The sequence below is a fragment of the Triticum dicoccoides genome, chromosome 7B, assembly GCF_002162155.2.
Source record: "Triticum dicoccoides isolate Atlit2015 ecotype Zavitan chromosome 7B, WEW_v2.0, whole genome shotgun sequence".
In the NCBI taxonomy this organism is placed as follows: Eukaryota; Viridiplantae; Streptophyta; class Magnoliopsida; order Poales; family Poaceae; genus Triticum; species Triticum dicoccoides.
In genome coordinates this window covers 391,753,879-391,762,273 of record NC_041393.1, presented here as the reverse complement: position 1 = coordinate 391,762,273, position 8,395 = coordinate 391,753,879, and the positions used below count along the sequence as shown (strand labels likewise).

Genomic DNA, 8,395 nt, shown 5'->3' with positions numbered 1-8,395 from the left:
CTCAAGTCAAACAGTCCAAGCATGGGCCCGTCGCACCCATCACGCCTAGCCACTGCTCGCCCGCTCGCCTGCATGTTGTGCCGAGGGCCGAGCCGCAACTACTTGTCTGCATCGAGATCCAAGGAGACGACCGCATGCCCCTGTTCGTCTGCGCATCCACAACCGAGGACGAAGCTGTAAGCTCGATCCTCCCTCCCTGCCCCTATTCTCACACCTCTCCATGGCTGGGCTGTGCGTGGCAGCGGGGCGGCGGCTAGGCTGTGTGGGAAGGTGGGGGGTGGGGGTGGGGGGGGGGATCCAGCCTCGCCGTGCACCGGCCGGTGCCTCTCTCTGCGTTTTTACAGATCCAGGTTCTTTATTTGTAAAAATGAAACGTTTTTCCAGAGCGTCACTTAAACAGGGACTGCAGCTTGATTTAAACAAAATAGATGGGCTTTTTTGCAAAAACGCCGACGATGTACGACCAGAAACAGTACGAAAATAAAATATAACCTACTCTACATGCCATTATGCAATATTTTTTAATCCAATTTTTGCAAACCTCAGAAATAAGGTTACACTGAGTATTCTTTTTGTAGGATAAAATTTGGATATACCCTAACAATGTTCGTAATTACCTGTTTTAGCTCTGCACTTTCATTTTATCAAAAAAAAAATCAATCAACTTTTTTTCTTCAGAAAAACACGGATTTTTTACTTTGAGAAAGTGTTTTTAAAATTTTGAAGAATATTTTTTAAATGGTATCATTTTTATGGCGATGAGTTTTTTTAAAATATTATATTTCATTTGTAACGTATTTTGCACTATTTTTTGGGCTTGGCCCATGATACTAAGTCCAAGCCAAACTGCACCCACGGTAGGCAACAGTGGCCACACACCAAACCGAATGGGTGTTTGGTTAGGCGCACGAGCAGCCGCCAGCCCGATAACCTTGTGTCCGTGCCACTCCCTCATTCGATTCCAAATGAATCCCCATCCCCTAACCTAGCTGAATTGCTAAAGGCAAGGGCGACAAGCGATTGCTGGTTCGGCTCCGACGAACACATTAATTACACATATCTTCCCGCAAAAAAAAATTACACATATCTCATATGCTTGTAAAGTATAGATGACTAACGTATAATCATGGTTGCCAAGTTGAAAAGAAGATCTTGCATATGGACTGACATTCTAAACACAGTATTACAATCTCCATCACAACGGTTCAGAGATGAATGGCAGGCATAGAAAAGTAACTGAAAATTGTTGCAACTCACGTCTGACAAAACTCGAAAGTCAAAACTTTTCACCAACAGAGGTATATATAGGGGAGCCAATATATACATGGATCAGTGTGCAGTGCATGTAGTAATTAAACACAGGGCAAAATGTCAATCTAACCTGTGCAGCGCATGCGAGATCAAGGCGCCCGCACGACAACGTGATTCAGTGGTCAGGCCACCGGCCTCCTCGGTCCTGTAGCCTTTTGTGGTGTCTGTAGAGATCGTGTGGGCAGCGACACCACGATGCGCTGAAGATGGTCACCTTGAGCCAAGGGCGCTACAACGCTGTGGTCCTTAGAGGTAGCGACACCACAATTTAGTATTTCAAATAAATGTCCTACCCAGTCAAAGTAAGGGAAAATTAATTCAAAGCAAAGACGAAACAAAATTTTGGGACATTGGTAAACAAGGTAAAACATGAAGATATATCAGCTAGAATCTTTACGTCCACATTGGGACATTGGTAAACAAGGTAAAGCATGAAGATATATCAGCTAGAATCTGACCTCCACATTGCAGTAAAAAGTATCGAGAAACAATGTAAAACATGACGAAGATCAGCTAGAAGTTGTACCTCCGCATCGAGATGCTGACAAAATACTCGTCAACGGAAGTGCAGGGACCTATATCAAGTATGGTGCTTGTGCATAAGTAACACAATCAGGTAAAGAGAAATTGAAACAAAATGCCATATGTTAGTTTAGGATCCTCCAACCATTAATTTCTGAAGTACATTGTATATCAAATAGAACTGTTTCTATTTTTCTAAGCCCCTCCACTGAATGCTTTATTATTATAGCAAACATGCCCGTGCGTTGCAACGGGAGAAAAAAAATCATACGCCTCTAGCCTAATAAGCATTTCTCAAGCCCCTTCTCTGGTCCATCTCTATTTAAAGACGAAACCTCATTTTAGAAAAAGTAGCTATTTTATAGTTATTCGGTTAGATAATAACTGGTTTCTTGCTCTAAAAATAATTTAACAGGTTAATTATGTCCCTTTGAATAGTAATGCTCACCTTTAATACTTGGATTGGACGGTGAACTTCAGAAACTCACCTCATCTCTTCTTCTTCAGAATGTCCATCCCTTGCTAGTCTCATGAAGATGAGGTCTCTAAATAATCAACATTGTACCTGTAGAAAGAAAATATCATGATTAGTTTCGGACAAAAATTGTTGGGTAAAGGAGATATGTTGCTCTTCTTTTCATCATTACAGAGTTATGCATCAGTAGAAAGAACCCATATCCCTATGCATGTCCTTGCTCATTAATGGATTTTTTAGATAGAGAAAGGAGAGCACAGACATAATATGTTTTTCTAGAGAACGATGCAGATAATATTTAAGGAAACACTAACAATTAACATGGCATAGGGCCGAGCTGAAACTTTACAAAACCTAATGCATGAGAATATGAGATAGTACATGAATAGTAGGGCCAAGCTGCATAGCTACAAGTTTCACTAAAGATACAGTCTGGATGATATCTCTACTCCAAGAGCATCTACTGACAGAAAGAGGCTATAAAACTTACCTCCAGCAGGCGAGCGGGCTGCAACCCCAAGAGCCTCTAGCACCCTGATTGCAGTAAACCAGCTGTTTGGCCGTGCCAGCATGTCCCAGCCTCCCAGTCACCACCCCGTGTGGTACCTCTACTGTACTGAGAAGCACACAACGACATACCTGTCACACTCAAATCGAGCACACGGACTAACTGAAATTATTGATGCACATCTCGTCAAACAACTCGACAGTATGAGGCTTACAGGAATGCCATGTGCTGGGTGAGCAAGAAAGGATGTGGCATGCTCATACAGTGGGTCATCCGGCAAAATATCTATTGTGAAATTTAAGCAGAAAATCAATATGTAGTTGTGTTATTTCTAGTTCAGTGCATAAACTAATTTATCTCTCAAATAAAACCAATGATTAACTGTGTGAAACAACATTTAGATAGAAAACATTATATCTCAAACATTGTACCAGTTTGTGGTTTAATCTATCAACAAAACCAATGGTATATGCTGCTTCCCTTATTGCCAGTATCATCACATTGCGGAAGGGGCAAATTACTAACTGATAAACACTGTGTACCGGACAACAATGGCATTCAGAAAAATCCTTTCCCTTCACGTGTGTGCAGTACAGGACATATGTGCGATTTGTCCCAATCATGCTCCAAGGATCAATGTGATTTTCAGACTAAATAAAAGGACATGCAACTTCTTTGTTCTTCCACGAACTGCATATATGAATATATGCAAGGCACAGTGATTTCTTCTAATGAAAATCAGAGAGGGAGCTCTCTTTATAAAAAAAAGGAACTGAATATATGTCAATTCTAGAACTTAAATTTGCCGCAGGTGATTACTTTGCTCCCCATGAAAATCATTGTAAAATTGTACCCTTTTAAACTAACACTTCTCCTATTTGGATAGAGTGCTCCATCTCTTGGAATTCATCCAAACTTGTATGTACGCAATTAGCTAAGGTCATACAATGCATGCTTACCTGCCGTCCAGTGGCTGTTGCTGGAGTACTCTGGAGGCCTGCGAGCATGGAGGAGAACCAGAAGTGTTATCTACAGCGCCAAAGCACCTACAACAAAGCAAACACGCATCGCCTCCTCGCGACCCAAGCACCACAACGATGACAGAGAGAAGAACGTCCGCGCTTACCTGGCGAAGATGGACGGCGACCCCTGCGCCGGCGCATCAACCTCGGCCTAGTACAGGCTGGCGACGCGGATCTGCATCCCTGCACCTATGGACGGGTCGGAGCTCTCCCGCCGCACCGCCGGTGAGGCTTGTGTAGAAGGCACCGCCGGTGAGGCTTGTGTGAAGGGCGCCGCCAGCCTCAGCTCCCGTCTTGGATCGATCCCCTCCTCCTTCCCTCGCGCGCCACACCAGGAGAGGAGCGCCGCACCCCAGCTCCTCTTCATCGAGCCGCCTCCTGCCCCGAGCCGAGAGCTCGCACTGCGCCCCACCGAAGGCCGACCCGGTGCGCCCCAACCGATCCTTCGGCCGCAAACTCCGCGAGGAAGGCGTCGGCGGCGGCGGTGCGCCCGCTCGTGCGTGGGGAAGAGGAAGGGGATCTGCCCTGATGTGTTTGTTTGAAGGACTGCGGGTTGAATATACTAAAGGACATGGACATTTTTGCAAAAATGAATCGTTATCTCAGTTAGCCAGTTTAAAAAGGACTGCGGGTTGAATAACTAAAACATCAGGGACTTTTTTGCAAAAACGCCGATGACGTACGACCAGAAGAGATCGCTGGTTTATTAGTAAGGTAAGACTAGGATAGGACTAGGACTAGGAAACATGCCCGTGCGTTGCAACGCGAAAACAGCCCCCACACGCTCTTGCCCATTGAACATGCCTAAAGGCCTCACCCTTATGCCCCCTAACATAACAAACATGACTAATATCTCACCCCCAGGTGCACATCCTTCATTTCAATATGACATTAGACCCATGTTCCCGCTTGTCTTCCTTATCGTCCTTGTTGCAAGTGGTCATGGTACCAGTTGTGAGTAACCAATGTTGGCCCGGTCCAATAGCTGGATCGTTGAGCCTCCTTCATGTCCTGCGAGATAAAGAGCGTTGAACGCAGTTTTTTTTTACATTCATCTAATATAATATGGAAAAGCACTAATCCTAATATATGTCCGTGTTATCATGTAAATTGAGTAGTTTGTGTTAGATAGACTGTGAATCCTTAGTTAGACTCCTCATGCATTATGACGGGTGTAACTGAGCCGAGCGAGGCTAGTCGTACGTGAACACGTGATGGAGAAAAAGGTTCGTACCATATCCCTAGTTTAATAAGTTGAACTAAAACAATACATCTGTGGGCATTTTATTTTCTTAATCCTCATAATAATGTTATTAAAAATTACATTTTTTACGATTAAATTCCTTTTACCGGTATTTTATCGGCTCTTCCAATACATATTCATCCTTTAGTACGTAGTCTCATGAATCCTTGTAGCCCCCTACCATGAAACCTTCCATGTTACGTCTAGTTTTTTTAAGAACATGTCACGTCTAATTCTCCCCTAACTTTTTCCTTTTTATTTCTATGCCATGTCTCATGTTTTGAAGCCCATCACCGTTATGTGTATGTTTCCATGTCACGTGTATGTTTGAATTCCAGCCCATCACCTATTAATAATCCACCATGTATCTTCCTTCCATCTCAGGTCTAATTCTTCTCTTCCTAGCCCCAAAAAAAGTTCTCTTCTTCCTTTTTATTTCTCTCCCTCCTAGTTCTTCATTCCTTTGCCAGGTCTCATGTCATTTGACATGTAGTTGTCTCATATAAATTTCCCTCCTTTATTTTTTGTCACGTCGTTCCTTACCCTTGGCTAATTGCTTCCCAATTCAGCTCATTGATACCTTAAAACTCAAAAAAATATATCAACTGGAGGGATTATCTGTAAGCAACCAAGGTGATGCTATTTAATAGACAGAACAACACACCTAAACACAAACATTGATCTAGGTCAATCTGTTGCGATGAATTTACGTGCACGTGGAGGGAGGTCGCTAGTTTGATTCCAAACGAGAACTAATATTTTTGCCTTGCCTGCCTTGGGCCGGCTTCGCTGGGCCACAACGCAGACTCAGGCCGAGCGAGACACCTGAGACATTCATAAAAACAAACACACTAAGGAACAAAAAAAAGCTAAGCATTTTTCTTTCACAGGGAACAAAAGGCATTTTTTCTTTCACTTGTGTGGCCCTTGTGTGAGACGGATGAAAAAATCCTATGCGATGGACAGACCGAATCAGAGAACCTTACCTTTCTTTATTAGTAGGTACAAATTAAAAAGTGTTAGATACAGTACCTCCCAGTTTTCAAAAAGTCTTCATATTTTGAAAAAAAATGTTTTCTTTTCAAATTTAAATTTCAAAAAAATATTTGTGTTTTTAGAAAATGTTCTCAAATTCTGGAAAACGTTCGCTATAGTACCTCCTAGTTTTCAAAAAATCTTTGTGTTTTAAAAAATGTTTAGGTTTTAAAAAAATTAAATAGAAAAATATTGTTCTTTGAAAAATATATTCGAGTTTCAATTTTTTGTTTAGAAATTTGCTAAATTATTCGCGTTCTTAAATATATCTACTTAAAAAAATGTTTTTCTTTTTGCTCTTAGTGTCTGGCGCTGTTGGTCGCTAATTTAGGATGTCGCGCTGCAACGAAAACATGATGTAAGGTTTGGTCCAGTCGCTAGCACTCTGATACAATGAGCGTGAGCGCCCGGGTTCGAGTCTTCGTGGCGCTTAATTTTTTTCTTGGCCTTTTTTCACTCGGGCTAGCTGTTGGTACTACATCCGCTAGTGGGCCGGCCCATCGCGGCTCGTCTCTGTGCATGTGCGATTTTTTTGGCAGAAACAGATCGGGACGAACGAGTTCTCAAAAAAAAAAAAAGATCGGGACGAACGAAAATCAACTAGTAGGACGTACGAAAACTAATCTCGGTCCCATTTCTTTATCTTTATCTTTATCTTTACCTCTTTACCTACTAATAAAGCACCTATTGCTTCTGGTGGTACGTCATTTAATTTACTCCATAAGTTGATAAAATTTACCCATCAATGTCACCTGTAAGTTAAAAAACGATTCGGTTTCACCAAATTCGCCGCCGCGCCCAGTTATTTAAAACGATGATGCTGAACATATATCAAATACATGAAGACAGCGCAATGGCTAAAGCCTCTCTAATCTACCTTAGACAGCAGGGTTTGATCCCTAGATGCCGCCTATTTCCCCAATCTTTTTTGTCAGTCACCTCCCCTACCCACCCAGTGCGCGTTAAGTGGGCCGGCCTGCAGGGCCTGACGCCTCTTTTCTTTCTTTTTTTTTGCATTTTGTCTTCTGCTTTTTTTTCTCATTTCTTTTTTTTGTTTTTCCCTTCTTTAAATTAATTTGAGATTTCCAAAATTCAAAATATTGCGAATTTTTAAAAACATGTTCGAGAAATCATAAAATGTTTGTGATTTCAAAAATGTGTGGGAAATCATAAATTTTTTGCAGTTTCAAAAATATAATTGATTTTTCAAAAGTGTTCGCAAATTATTGAAAAAAGCACAGTTTGGAAAAAAATGTCGGGAAATAAAACAATGTACATGATTTTTGAAAAAATAATCGTGTATTCAAAACAAATTTGTGAATCTGACAAAAATGTCCATGAGATTTTAGAAAATATTGAAAAAACTCAAAAAAAATGCAAGTTTGTGGTCGATGAGATTTGTTTTAAAAGTGTGTCGTGCAGTGGCAAGCTCATTGCCTTGGGATTTACCATCGCATCCATCATCAGCGAGGGTGGAAAGAAAGATAAGTGGCAACATGGCGAATCACTGTGTCAAAATAGAGGACGCAAAAAAGCGGACGCTCATATGTCAAGGTATTTTTTTTTGAACACTCATATGTCAAGGTATTGAGTCATACTTATTTGGATAGAGTGTAATTTTTTATCCCCAGGTTCTGCAGATTTTCCCCCTCTTTTTGTGATGCACCTCTCCTCCCCCAGTGCGCGTTCATGGGCCGGCCCGCAGGGCGTGACTCCCCTATATTTTTCATTTCGTCTTTTGTCTTTTCTTTTCTTTTCTCATTTCTTTTTTTTCTTCTTTAAATTAATTTGAGACTTTCAAAATTCAAAACATTGCGAGTTTTGAAAAACATGTTTGAGAAATCATAAAATGTTTGTGAATTCAAAAATGTGTGGGAAATCATAAATTTTTGCAGTTTTAAAAAATATTAGTGATTTTAATGTGAAGAGAGGTTGGGATAGACCGAATTTAACATGGGAGGAGTCCGTTAAGAGAGACCTGAAGGATTGCAGTATCACCAAAGAACTAGCTATGGACAGGGGTGTGCTATGGACATGGGTGTGTGAAAGCTTGCTATCCATGTGCCAGAGCCATGAGTTAGTCGCGAAATTTTATGGGTTTCACCTCTAGCCTATTGTTGTTGTTGTCTAAAAAATATTAATAATTTTATAATTGTTCGCAAATTATAAAACATGTTCGCAACATGGCGAGTCACTGTGTTAAAATAGATGACGCTCGTATGTCAGGGTATTGATTCAAACTTATTTGGATAGCGTGTAAATTTTTTCTCTCCCGTTGC

At 41.3% G+C, this 8,395-nt stretch overlaps 1 long non-coding RNA gene across 10 annotated transcripts; it reads right to left on the bottom strand.

Annotated features, from left to right (window-relative positions):
- Positions 1-1,138: 1,138 nt before the first annotated feature.
- On the bottom strand, positions 1,139-4,515 carry LOC119341140. 10 transcript variants are annotated; one of them, XR_005164923.1, is made up of 7 exons: positions 3,943-4,515; positions 3,776-3,813; positions 3,031-3,101; positions 2,799-2,924; positions 2,282-2,398; positions 1,838-1,886; positions 1,139-1,600 (listed from the first exon to the last, which is right to left on the bottom strand). It is a non-coding gene; the product is annotated as an uncharacterized LOC119341140 (long non-coding RNA). The 10 variants fall into 10 exon arrangements; XR_005164919.1 differs by having other exon boundaries at positions 1,139-1,556; positions 2,322-2,398; positions 3,776-3,862; positions 3,943-4,514; XR_005164918.1 differs by having other exon boundaries at positions 1,139-1,556; positions 3,943-4,513.
- Between the last annotated feature and the right edge of the window lie 3,880 nt (positions 4,516-8,395).